At 43.6% G+C, this 14,237-nt stretch overlaps 1 pseudogene; it reads right to left on the bottom strand.

Annotated features, from left to right (window-relative positions):
* The window catches only part of LOC115463715, a 180,716-nt pseudogene that overhangs the window by 114,747 nt on the left and 51,732 nt on the right, over positions 1-14,237 (bottom strand).

Consider the following 14,237-nt stretch of genomic DNA (forward strand, 5'->3'; position numbering starts at 1 on the left):
TGATTTTCACAGTTTGGTCTCCTGAAGAAGCGTAAAGTGAAACATGGACAATGTCAGGCACAAAAGTTACAGCAAGGCTACGAAAATCTGGGATAATTCATATACATTTAAATGAGGTGTTAGTTTTTTGGATATATAAGGGAAGAAAACTGTAGTATAGTAATATTAGTCAACAATAATAATCATAGTAGTAAAAACGCTAAGGGAGATTTACAAGATGTTGTGAACTATGGACCAATGGCATCAATTCCATTGTTGATAAAGATCATGGAGGGTTGGCTAGCAATGCAAGTAGAAGATTATATGTCTAAATTAGACATGTTGCATTATTCACAATTAGGGTTCTGAAAGGGAAGTAGTACAGAGACCATCTTGGGTGCACTGGTCAAAATGCAGTAGTTTTCCAGTTTGATCTATCTAGCATACTTGGCCTAGTAGATCATTCTATTCTTTTAGAGTTATTGGATAGTTTTGGTGTATCTGGGGTAGTAATGCTATGGTTCAGGGGATTTCTCAAGGACAGGAATTATAGAGTTAAAGGAAAAGACAAAATTGCTGTGGCTGGGCTCTCAAAAAGAGATTGAGGATAATCAATAAGATGAAATTTCAATTTTCTTCCAGGATTTTAGGAACTGAAGTGGACAGTAAGTTGATGATGATCAATCAAATAAGGTGGTAATAAAAAAACATTCTCTCTTATTTTTAAGAAAATTAAAATCAGTTCATAAAAACTTTGAACAACAATCTTTTAGTAGTACAATCCCTGTTGCTATCAAAATTAGATTATTGTAATGTGGTATACGTGGGATGCACCAATACTTTATTGAAGAGGTTGCAAACAATGCAGAATTTAGCTTTAAGAGTGATTTATTCTTTAAGACTGGATGCATCTACTAATTATTATGAGCTACATTGGCTCCCGGATATAGCAAGATGTCATTTTAAGTTCTGTACACTGGTTCATCAGACTCTACAAGGAAATATTCCTGCTTACTGGGCGGGATTTTTCTTAGTACTGAAAAGATAGCTTTTGAGGGGGCAAATATCTTTGTTAATTCCCACAGTTAAGTTGGTCAAATATCTTAAACAACTTTCGGCTTCAATTCCATATCAAGCTGCAAAAATATGGAATTCTCTCCCTTCTGCTGTCCACTCTCTAACTTACGTGTAGTCTTTCCATAAACAACTGAAGATTGTTTTATTTAAAAAAAAATATGTGAAATGATTATGTTTGGCTTTAGGTTTTGTAAATTCACAGATGTTTGTTCTGGTTCTTTTTAACTATGTTATCCACATGAAACTGAACATGTTATTGCAGAACAGAAAAGAAAAATGAGACATATCCTTGGGGCAAGAGGATAGTATATCCCCTGGTAGGCAGGTCCTGGCTACAGGAGTACCTCCTACTTCACAACTGTGGATTTTTTCATAAATGGGAAATATTTCTGTATCTTTCTGCCACATTTTCTTGGATTATATCTCTTGGTATTTGAGACTCTTCCCTCTCTCCCTGCGAGTCACCGAGTAATTGTTTGGAACCGACAATCAATGCTGTTCTGGTGCTTTTCACTTTTACCACTACATCCAGTTTTCTTGCATCCAGCTTTTTATCAGGCAGGAAGGATGGTGATGTCCCAGGTGATCATAACCTCTTTATTTTTCACAGTTCTCTTAGGGTCATGATCCCAGTGCTTTTCTGGTACGCTGATGTTGTCATGATTACATGGATGAGATATGCCACTTTGTTGTGCCTTTCTATCTAAAATTTTCCGCCATCAGCGCTTTGCACCCAGCCATGAGTAACTGTTTCTAGCTCTTTCTTACAGAATCTACATATATCTGTTGCACCAGTTTTTCAATGCTTGCTGTGTGAACCATCTCATCTGTAATCTGCTACCCTGGGCTGCAGCTATCAATCGCTCATCCTTAGGTTTCAATTCATCTCTCCTTAACATTTAAATGTTTGGTTTTGATCAACAAATGGTTCCTGGATTAACAATTTGTATTTCCCACTGTATTTATGCAGTTGCCACATGTTTTGCCGCTGATGATCCAATAATGTAAAGAATATTTTCCCATCCTTTGCAAATCCTGTTGCTTCCTTCCCTTTTGGTACCGACGGATTTTCACCCATTCTTTCTACTCGTTGGAACACTTGTCCTAGTTTAATAATGAAACTGGATTCTGGAAGTTGTCTTTCATATTTCAGCTCCTTTTGTGTATTGGGATCTGGTGATGCCATTACTTAAGTCTTGAGGCCTTCACAGTAGCTCGAAAGATGTAATCTATTTGTTTGAGATCCATTCCTCCTTTAACTCTAGAAATGTACAGTCTAGGCCCCTGATGGCGAACCTATGACACGCGTGTCAGTACTGACACGCGTAGCCATTTTCAGTGACACGCGGCCGCATGTGGCCGCATACAGAGAAGCAGCGGAGTTCCTTGCTGACACCCGGGGCGGATCGCCGATGCGCCCCCCCTCCCCCCCAGTGCAGCGCGACCTCCCCCCCCCCCCGGCGAAATCACCCGGTGCATGTTTACCCGCTGGGGGTGTGCCGTGTGCGCTCCTATTGGCTCCCTCCCTGCTGCTCCCTCTGCCCCGGCTCCTCACTTCCGGCCGGCGGAGCAGAGAGCAGCGGAATGCCGTGGGGGACGCATCTCTGAGGGCCCTGTGATCACCATTACCAGCAACCATCATCCAATCTACTGTTCTGGGGTGTCGTGGATTTGTAATTGACCACCATTACTGAGATAGGTGAGGGGGAGGCTGGGAGAGGCGAGGGCATGTGCTATGGGTGCCGTTTCCCGCCATTAGAAATAGCGGCAGCCATCTTAATTTACATAAGGTGGTCAGTTAGGCTAGTTAACCCTTAATTGCCTGCAGGGCTAACAGGCTATCTATAATTCTATCTTCTGTCTCTGCCCCCCTGATGGAGAACTCAAAAAATAAAAAACCAAGGTTAAGTAAAGGAAGTGATAGTAGCAGTAGCCGACCCTTTCAAGAGACATGGACCGAGATGTATGGCATTATAGAAAAAAATGGCAAATCATTTTGCGTTCTATGTACTGAAACGGTAGTAAGCAGAACGTGGAATATAAATAGACATTTTGAAACTAATCATTCCCAGCTCTTGAAAAAAAGTGAGGATGAACGGAAGGAATACATTTCCAGGCAGCTACACTTTTATAAGAGCCAATCTAAGTCCATCCTTAAATTTGTAAAAGGTTCTACAAATTTAACATCTGCAAGTTTGAGCATTGCTCACTCCATAGCTCAGCATGGAAAAGCACTCAGTGAGGGAGAATTTATTAAAGAAACTCTCCTAAGATGTGCACCAGTTCTATTTCACGATATGCAGAATAAAGATGCAATTATTAAGAGAATATCTGAGTTACCAGGAAATTTGGAGTGCCTGGATCCGATTACCAGACACTTTTAGCACCCTGAAAAATATAGCAATGGCTTTACTCACAATTTTTCCCTCTACGTACTTTTGTGAAACCTTATTCTCAGCGTTAAATAATATCAAAACCAACAAAAGAAACAGATTGACAGATGAAGTTAGTAGCGCTTGCTTGGGCTTGAAGTGTACAAAATACCAACCTTCAATTGAAGATTTAGCCAATGAAATTCAGCAACAAAAAAGTCACTAATAGGCAGATTAGTTAAAGAATTCCCCCTCCCCCTCACTTATCTTAGTTCATGGCACCCCACACAAGTTAAATAATATCAAGACCAACAAAAGAAACCGACTGACAGATGAACAAAGAAGTCACTAAGTAGGTAAGTTAAATAATTAGTTTTTGGTTTATTAAATACAGTTTTATATTACAATTATACATTTTTGTTATTTAAACTATAAATATCGCGAAATTATGGTTTTTTTCTCGAAGTGACACACCACCCGAGTTATGCTCGGTTTTTTGGCGAATTTTGACACACCAAGCTCAAAAGGTTGCCCATCACTGGTCTAGGCATACACAGATTCTTATAGATGACCTCGTGGGCATGGAAGAATTTTCTCATTTGTACATCTAGTTTTTCAAGGTCTTTAAGAGGCCAATCTACAATACCAAAGCTATATGAGAGTGCAGGAAGTGCCAGTTAATTAATAGCCAGTACTGTCTTCCATGGTATTAATGCACTCTTCAATATCAATTTTAATCTCCTATAATATTCATTACTGATTTTTTTTCCTCTCAGCAATTCCTGATTGATAGTTTTTCCTTCCACCACATCTAGATATTTATATACACCAACCTGTTCAAATTCTTGTACTTCAATCATTCAGCATGCGTCCATTTTCAGTCACAAAAAAAGGAAAAAAAAAAAGCCTTTTTTCCAGACGCACTGAAAAATGGACCTGCATGCATCCAAAACACGTGCCTATACCACTGCAGGCCATTTTTCGGCACACCTTAGTAAAAGGGCCCCTTAGTGACTTGCCCAGGGTCACACAGAGCTGCAGACGAAATGAAACCCGGTTCCTTAGAATCTCAACCCAGTGCTGACCATCAGGCAGCAACAGGAATCAAACCCAGTTCCTCAGGTCCACAGCCTGCTACACTAACATTAGGCCACTCCTCCATAATAGTCATCACTCAGAGTGTTTTCAATTTTGCTCATCTTTCCCCTAAGGAAAGTCATCTTAGCATGTTTGTGCACATTTTTCTCAAGTATGGATTCTTTTATGCTTTCTTAGACCTCATTCATAACATTCGTATGATTTTTCTCCTTTGTGGATTCTTTCATGAGTTCTAAGATAACCTTTTAGAGTGAAGCTTTTACCAATTCAGAACATTTAAATGGTTTTTCTCCAGTGTGGATTCTTTCATGAGTTCTGAGGTTACCTTTATGAGTGAAGCTTTTACCACATTCAGAACATTTATATCGTTTTTCTCCAGTGTGGATTCTTTCATGAGTTCTGAGGTAACGTTTTAGAGTGAAGCTTTTACCACATTCAAAACATTTAAATGGTTTTTCTCCAGTGTGGATTCTTTCATGAGTTTTGAGATTACCTTTATGAGTGAAGCTTTTACCACATTCAGAACATTTATATGGTTTTTCACCAGTGTGGATTCTTTCATGAATTCTAAGGTAAGCTTTTTGATTGAAGCGTTTACCACATTCAGAACATTTATATGGTTTTTCTCCAGTGTGGATTCTTTCATGAATTCTGAGATAAAGCTTAAGTCGGAAACTTTTACCACATTCAGAACATACAAATGGTTTTTCTCTAGTGTGGATTCTTTCGTGAATTCTGAGGTTACCTTTTTGATTAAAGCTTTTACCGCATTCATAACATTTATATACATTTTCTCCAGTGTGGATTCTTTCATGAATTCTGAGATTAGGTTTTTGATTGAAGCTTTTACCACATTCAGAACATTCATATGGTTTTTCTCCAGTGTGGATTCTTTCATGAATTCTGAGGTTACCTTTTTGATTAAAGCTTTTACCGCATTCAAAACATTTATATACATTTTCTCCAGTGTGGATTCTTTCATGAATTCTGAGATAAGGTTTTTGATTGAAGCTTTTACCACATTCAGAACATTTATATGGTTTTTCTCCAGTGTGGATTCTTTCATGAATTCTGAGGTTATTCTTTTGAGTGAAGCTTTTATCACATACTAAACATTGAAATAGCTTTGTTCCCTTGAGGTGCACTTGTTTTTTGCTAATGCTGATTAATTCATGTCTTCCCAAATCATATACCTGACTGAACTTTTTATCATGTACTGAACGTTTTGATGGTTCTCTTTCTTTGTGAATTTTTTGATGAATTGTAAGCTGTGATTTATATGTAAACAATTTGTCACACTCCGTACACTGGAACGGCTTGTCTCGTCTTTGAAATTTATTTTGTCCTATCAGGTTTGACTTCCCAGTGAACATTTCCTCACATGTAGAGTTCTGACAAAATCTCTCTCTGCTGATTCTCTGATTTTGTCTGAGATTTGGGCAGTTGGTGGAATTTCTCTCTTTTTTAGTACATACATTCGATTTCACTCTTTTTAGGGTATTTTCTTTCATACTAAGCGTGCTTATGCTACTGATACCTCCCACACTATCAACTGAAGGGTCTGGGCTGTCTCTGTAGGGGTCTTTGTGTTTCCTTTCCTCCCTCTGCTGCTCATCGCACACGCTCATTCTCTTATTGCCAAATCCATCACCTGTGGATAAAAATAAAAGTATGTACATAAATTAAACCTCTATTGAGTAAGACATGTATACACAAATATCCCCACAGGAATCTTGAAAGACATTTGTTTGTAGACAAGTGTAATTGAGCAATAGCACATGAAAAGACATAAAGAGACCATCCTCTGCTTCTGAACATCTCTTCCTTCCTCCCTTCCAGTCCCTGCAGCGATGCTCTTCACTCTGATTACATCCACTAACGAAAAACTCTACGTGAAAATTTGGAAATACTCCACAGCACATAGCGAGTGTTTTATTATGAAGGAATTGTTGGCTCACCACTCTTGGTATCCGTATCCTCCTCTCCTCTCTCCATCTGGTCACAGACAGGAGCCTCTTCCATTTTCACGATCTCTATTGTGGGCTCAGCAGTGTAACTTTGGCTTCCTGTGGGAAAGGGAATGGGACTTGATATACAGCCTTTCTTTGGGAGATGCAGTGGGAATCAAGCCCAGTTCCCCAGGATCAAAGTCTGCTGCACTAACCACTAGGCTACTCCTCCACTCAAATGGAAAAATAACTTCAGGTTTTAAAGGAAAGTTTAAGACATAAGAAAAGCTAAACTTGTCTAAAACTGAGTTGATGGGAATTTATGACCTCTGAAAATGTAAGTATCCTGGTGGAAGGAGTTAAAGATCCAGAGAAGTTTTGAAAATGAACCATGTCCTACAATTTTAAGTTAATAGTTTAAAAGAACTATGTGACTTGTGAAGGGAATTAGCTCTCTAAAGTATGTTGTGCATACTGTCCTGTTTTATTTTTATCAGCTCACTGACCTGTATGTTTTCTTTTTTCTTCATTGTTCCATATTATATGCTGTTATATGTTTTTATAAATATTATGTTGCTTTAAAGTCAATAAATAAAGTAAAAAAAAAAAAAAAGAACTTGATATTCCACTTTTCAAAATTGTTTTTAATGACATGTAATATATAAACAGGATGAAAAGATCACCATTTTAAAAATTAGGAAACAACCCATTCTGCAAGGCCAAACATTCCACACACATCAAACCTAAGAACAAGATTAACCCTTATCCTATCACAGTTCTTATGCAAATACTTTATGAAAAAATAGGTCTTAAATCTCCCCTTAAATTGTGTGAAGGATTGAGTAATGAAAACTGCTACAGAATATGCCCTTTGCAATAGAATCCCATCTCTCTTCACCCTGGTGCTCTTAGGCCCAGATGCACTAAACCTTAACGACCCTTTAATGACCCTTTAACGAAGAAATTTTCAACCGTAGCATGCATTAAAGGCCATTTTCCAACGATGCTAGCAGCTAACGAAAACGGAATGCAAATGAGAAACTACCATTGAAATGTGGACAATTCGGAATGCACTAACCATACTGACGATTGCAACAAATCATTTACCGAGAGAAATTTAACGTGAGCTCAGACCTGTCGTTAAGGCCTGAGCTGTCATCTCCCCGCTTCCCCCTGCACCATAAAAATCCAAGCGCTACCAATAAAGAACGACAAGGTGGATGCAGTACTTCATAGCCTTCCCCCTGCATCAAGAAGGTAACTTACGTCAGAGGAGGGCGGGCCCAGGAAGAACAGAGAGACGTCGGAGGAGGCAGCAGTGATCGCCGATCAGCTGTTCTTGCCCGTGCAGCGCCTTCACACAGAGGTGAGAGGTGCTGTGCGGGCCAGTAAGGCGGGGGGGGGGGGGGGTCCGGTGGAGGTGGGGGAGCGGCGGCGATGACCTCAGGGGGCGGGGCACAGGGGCGGAGGATGGCGGGAGGCGGAGCTGTGGGAGGAGAGACACAGGAAGGGAGGGGGACCAGGGCTGATAAACTTTTGAGTTTTGTTTTTATTAATATGGGCAGAAGTGGGGAGCAGCGGCGACCTCGGGGGGTGGGGGGCAAGGCTGTCCATACAGGACGCTCCTGACGAGCGCCTCTGCCCCCTCCCGATCCTTTTTTGATGTATGTTTAATTAGTTTTGTATTGATGCAGGGGGAAGCGGGGAGCCACGTGTTTGTGTTTTTTGTTGTTATTGTTGTTTTGACGTTTGTGGCATGCGCAGAGCAGCCAGCATAATGCTTGGCTGCTCTGCGCATGCTTCACTGAAGAAAACCCTGGGGAAGGACCGAGAGGGACTGGCAAAAGTACACCTGAGAATGAGGTGGATAGAGCGCCGTTCACAGAAGAGAGTGTGTATCAACAACTTGGAAAGCTAAAGGTGGACAAAGCCATGGGGCCGGACGGGATCCACCCCAGAATACTGAGGGAGCTCAGAGAGGTTCTGGCGGGTCCTCTTAAAGACTTGTTTAATAAATCCTTGGAGACGGGAGAGGTTCCGAGGGATTGGAGAACAGCGGAGGTGGTCCCTCTTCACAAAAGTGGGGATAGGGAAGAAGCTGGAAACTACAGGCCGGTAAGCCTCACTTCGGTTATTGGAAAAGTAATGGAAGCCATGCTGAAGGAAAGGATAGTGAATTTCCTGGAAGCCAATAAGTTGCAAGATCCGAGACAACATGGTTTCACCAAAGGGAAATCGTGCCAAACGAATCTCATTGAATTCTTTGACTGGGTGACAGGAGAATTAAATCAAGGACGTGCTATGGACGTCATCTACTTAGATTTCAGCAAGGCTTTTGACACGGTTCCCCACAGGAGGCTCTTAAATAAACTAGACGGCCTGAAGATAGGACCCGAAGTGGTGAACTGGATTAGGAACTGGTTGACGGACAGACGCCAGAGGGTGGTGGTGAATGGAGTTCGCTCGGACGAGGGAAAGGTAAGTAGTGGAGTGCCTCAGGGATCGGTGCTGGGGCCGATTCTGTTCAATATATTTGTGAGTGACATTGCCGAAGGGTTACAAAGTAAAGTTTGCCTTTTTGCGGATGACACCAAGATTTCCAACAGAGTGGACACCCCGGAAGGAGTGGAAAACATGAAAAAAGATCTGAAGAAGCTAGAAGAATGGTCTAACGTTTGGCAATTAAAATTCAATGCGAAGAAATGCAAAGTGATGCACTTAGGGAGTAGAAATCCAAGGGAGACGTATGTGTTAGGCGGGGAGAGTCTGATAGGCACGGACGGGGAGAGGGATCTTGGGGTGATAGTATCTGAGGACCTGAAGGCGACGAAACAGTGCGACAAGGCGGTGGCCGTAGCTAGAAGATTGCTAGGCTGTATAGAGAGAGGAGTGACCAGCAGAAGAAAGGAGGTTTTAATGCCCCTGTATAAGACGTTGGTGAGGCCCCACCTGGAGTATTGTGTTCAGTTTTGGAGGCCGTATCTTGCGAAGGATGTTAAAAAAATGGAAGCGGTGCAAAGAAAAGCTACGAGGATGGTATGGGATTTACGTTCCAAGACGTATGAAGAGAGGCTTGCTGACCTGAACATGTACACCCTGGAGGAAAGGAGGAACAGGGGTGATATGATACAGACGTTCAAATATTTGAAAGGTATTAATCCGCAAACGAATCTTTTCCGGAGATGGGAAGGCGGTAGAACGAGAGGACATGAAATGAGATTGAAGGGGGGCAGACTCAGGAAAGATGTCAGGAAGTATTTTTTCACGGAGAGGGTGGTAGACGCTTGGAATGCCCTCCCGCGGGAGGTGGTGGAGATGAAAACGGTAACAAAGTTCAAACATGCTTGGGATATGCATAGAGGAATCCTGTGTAGAAGGAATGGATCCTCAGAAGCTTAGCTGAAATTGGGTGGCGGAGCAGGTGGGGGGAAGAGGGGGTGGTGGTTGGGAGGCGAGGATAGGGGAGGGCAGACTTATACGGTCTGTGCCAGAGCCGGTGATGGGAGGCGGGACTGGTGGTTGGGAGGCGGGAAATACTGCTGGGCAGACTTATATGGTCTGTGCCCTGAAAAGGACAGGTACAAATTCAAGGTAAGGTATACACATATGAGTTTGTCTTGGGCAGACTGGATGGACCATGCAGGTCTTTTTCTGCCGTCATCTACTATGTTACTATGTTACTAGGGGCCCATTACCGACGGGGATTATGAATCTTTGATACATTGTACTTTTCAATACCGCACCGAACATGTGCGGCTTGTTTTTTTGGTGCATCCTTCGTTTTTAAAAAATTCGTTAGGGACTTTAACGTTTTAGATTTTTTAACGTTTGCTTGATGCATCTGCCTCTTAATGTGGGTCTTCCTCTCTCCTTCCTGACTCCAAATCTTCCTGACTCCCAACATGGATACTAGTGGTCACCCTCTCTTTCCTCCCCCTACTGCTTCTTTTCTGGGCCTTACTCCTCTCCCCCTTCTTCTATTCCATCCTGCCTCCATACATTCCGCTAATGCCATGTTGAGTCATTCTGCCTCACTCCCACCTTCTACTGTTAACAGTGTGGTCCTTCCTTCTAGAGCAGTGATGGCGAACCTTTCAGAGACCAAGTGCCCAAACAGCAACCCAATATCTAATTATTTATCGCAAAGTGCAGGTACTCATTATGGGCGGGGTCACCACCTATGACTCCACCCCTATGATAGCCACACCTCTTACACCAGCCATGGCGCATATAAACAGACATCATTGAAAATATTATACTAGTATAGGAGAAAAAAATAACATGATTTTCTTTCATTATAAATCATTTCTATAAGATGTTACAGCTCCAGTACACCCAGTGCAAAATAAGACAGCAGATGTAAATTCTCAAATTGGATATATTCCAAACACTAAAATGAAAATAAAATTATTTTTTTTTCTACTTTTGTTGTCTGGTGATTTTGTTTTTCTATCCATATTGGTCCTAGTTGCTGATTCTGCTGCTCTCTATCTGTTCTCTTAACTCCGTTTCCAGGGCTTCCTTTCCATTTATTTCTTTACTTTCCTCCTTTCTTCTTCATTTCTTGCCCTCCATCCATGTCCAGCAACCCTCCTCTCCCCTCCAGCCACAAATGTCCAGCCACCCTCCTCTCCTCTCCAGCCACCCCCCCTGCCCTCCCAGCACCCAGCATCAGGCCGCCCTCCCAGCACCCAGCACCAGGCCTCCCTCCCTCCCAGCATCAGGCCTCCCTCCCACCCAGCAGCACCCAACACCAGGCCTCCCTCCCTCCCAGCACCCCAAGCATCAGGCCTCTCTCCCTCCCAGCACCCAGCAGCACGCCTCCCTCCCTCCCACCCAGCACGCAGCAGCACCCAGCACCAGGCCTACCTCCCTCCCACCCAGCACCAGGCCTGCCTCCCTCCCTCCAACCAAACAAGCATCAGCCCGCCCGCCCGTCCTCCCTCCCTCCCAGCACCAGGGCCCCCCTCCTCTGAAATTTAAAAAGCGTACCGGGTTAAGGCGGCGTCGGCAGCGGCAACGAAAAGCGTGTTCTTCGTTCGGCGCGCCTTCATTCTGTCTCTCAAGCTCTGGTCCCGCCCATGTTCTCTCCCCATCTCTCTCTCTTTGGCTCTCCCCTGCTCTTTTCCATGTCCCTTCTCTCCCCATCTCTCTCTGGCTCTCCCCTCTTTCTCTCCCCTGCTCTTTTCCATGTTCTCTCCCCATCTCTCGCTCTCTGGCTCTCCCCTGCTCTTTTCCATGTCCCCTCTCTCCCCATCTCTCGCTCTCTGTGCTCTCCAGCGTCCTCTTCTTTTTTTTCTCTCTCCTCTGCTCTCTCGGACTCCCTTCCCCTACCAGCCACGTTTCCTCTCTCACTCTGGCCCTCTGAAGCAGGAGCAGCAGCAGCGTCAACACAAGAAGAAAAACAAGCGTGGGGCCGCCCGCAGCAGCCTTCAGTCATGCGCTGTCGGTTCTCCCATCCTCTGCCCCCGCTGACGTCAATTTCCCGTTCAAGGGGCAGAGGACAGGCAGAGCCGACAGCGCAAGCCTGCAGCGGCGCAGCCCCGCGCTTGTTTTTCTTCTTATGCCGGCTGAACTGAACTGGCGGCTTGGCGAAGCGCCTGTTTTTGTTCCTGCCGCTGCTCAGGAGAGAAGCGGCTTGCAGCAGTGGAGTTCAGCGGGAGACCGGGAGATGACCCGCCAAAGCGGGATGTGGGAGACTTGGCAGGTCTGCGCATTGGGCGGGACTGCCCTGGAGGACTCGGACAGATCAGCTGATCTGACGTGCAGCGGCGTGACTATGACCAGCGTCGTCGAGCGAGGCGAGCTGAGCGCAGTGCTGCTTCAAATTTCAGTGCTCCAGAACGAAGGTGGAGATGTGGGATCATGGATGGGCGGGCCTGGAGGGAAAGTGGCTGGGCCCGCCCGTGGCTATGCCCCTGTCCTGCCTGCCTCTTTCATACTGGTAGCACTGTGCAGCTCACAGAGAACAAAACCCATAAGCTGTTGGGCAGATGAGAGGAAGGTTTAGCATCATGGAGCAGCCCTGAGAGAGGCCAGAAATAGAGAGATACAAGGAGTGCAAAAACTGATAAAGGATGAGAGACAAGAGATGTTGAAAGAAAATGAGGGAAGGACCAGACAGATATGGGAAAATGGTGAGAGAATAAGAGACAGAATGAAAGGCAGATCATGATGCCGAATGGGCCACACCTGATAATCCATATGGTAAAGTGGGATCAGCAGAAAAAAAGAAAACAGAACAAAACAAAACACATTATCCACACAACAAAGGTTAGAAGCAGGAACCATGATTAAAACACCTCATTCTCACTGTGCTGATCCAAAGGAACTGTCTTTCTTGTAGAACCCATTTGGATCAGTTCATTTCTAGCTTTAATTCAAGCTACATCACCTGTTTGATGCAATTCCTCACATGTGCTTGTGGTGATCAAATTTTCTCGTTCCTCAGATCCCTGAGGCTCAGGACCAAATCCCTCTTGCCCAAATCGGATTAAAATGTCAGGCTTGACATTGTGGGTGCCTGTTATATGAAAAAGATAGTAAAATACGTTAAAAAAAAAGTTACCACAGGGTCTACAAGTTCTTAGAATTATGCTGTTTGCATAGACATTTCCACTGGTACAGAACCAAAAAAAAAAGAGGGGTACTGTTGTACTGATAATCATCAGAAATACATTCTAACAATATCCTGATCATTTTAATATTGAGATGGGCAATCCCTTTCAAGAGCTACAAACTGCTCTGTTGTGGATACTGCTACTCCATAAACATAATGGAAATCTCTGCTATCGGGAGGGTTTTTTTTTTTTTGTTTTTTTTTATACAGACTGTTCTGCACCTAGTTATTATAGATCAGAAATCAATCTGCTAAATCATTTTGATTCTATGAGAAAAATGGGAGAGATCTTCATCCTGCACTTGAAAAGTGATAAATATAGGAACAGTAATCCAAACAATAACTACACGATTCGAAAGTGGCAAAGCCCTGCGAGAAAAGCTGCACTGGCTCTCAATCAAAGAAAGGATCATCTTCAAAATCTGCACTCTAGTCCACAAAATTATCTACAGCGTAGTCCCAGGATACATGACAGACCTCATAGATCTACCAACCAGAAACAGAACTGGATTATCACGATCATAACTAAACCTACATTACCCAAATTGTAAAGGACTTAAATACAAAACAACTTACGCATCCTGCTTATCCTACATAAGAACACAATTATGGAATGGACTCCCAAAAGCTGTGAAAACATTCCTGAAGTTTAGATGGTCATGGAAATCACTAAAAACCAACCTCTTCAAAAAGGCTTACCCCACGATCCACCGTAAATCCCCACACCCAGCAACACAGCATAACCAATGATTGTACTGCACAATATACAATCTACATTCCCTTCGACCCTCACGGTGCCTGATACACACCTACCTCATTAGACCACAACATAACCTGTATTTGTTATCAACCGAATTGGTGAACGCCATTACGGTACTATGTAAGCCGCATTGAGCCTGCAAATAGGTGGGAAAACGTGGGGTACAAATGTAACAAATCCTATATAATAAAAAGCACCTCCAATGTTCTGAAGCTGACTCCGTGGCAGTGAAGTTGAAGCATTCGTGTGCTCTGTAAGTGTCCACCCCTTGAACTGACGTCACGTAGTTCCGGGTACGTCACCCGCAGCAGTGACCCACCGCACGACAGCAGCAAAAGGCCCCATCCCTGCCGCCCTCGCTGCAACGCCATGCCCCCCCCCCA

Source organism: Microcaecilia unicolor, chromosome 2 (assembly GCF_901765095.1).
Source record: "Microcaecilia unicolor chromosome 2, aMicUni1.1, whole genome shotgun sequence".
Taxonomy (NCBI): Eukaryota; Metazoa; Chordata; class Amphibia; order Gymnophiona; family Siphonopidae; genus Microcaecilia; species Microcaecilia unicolor.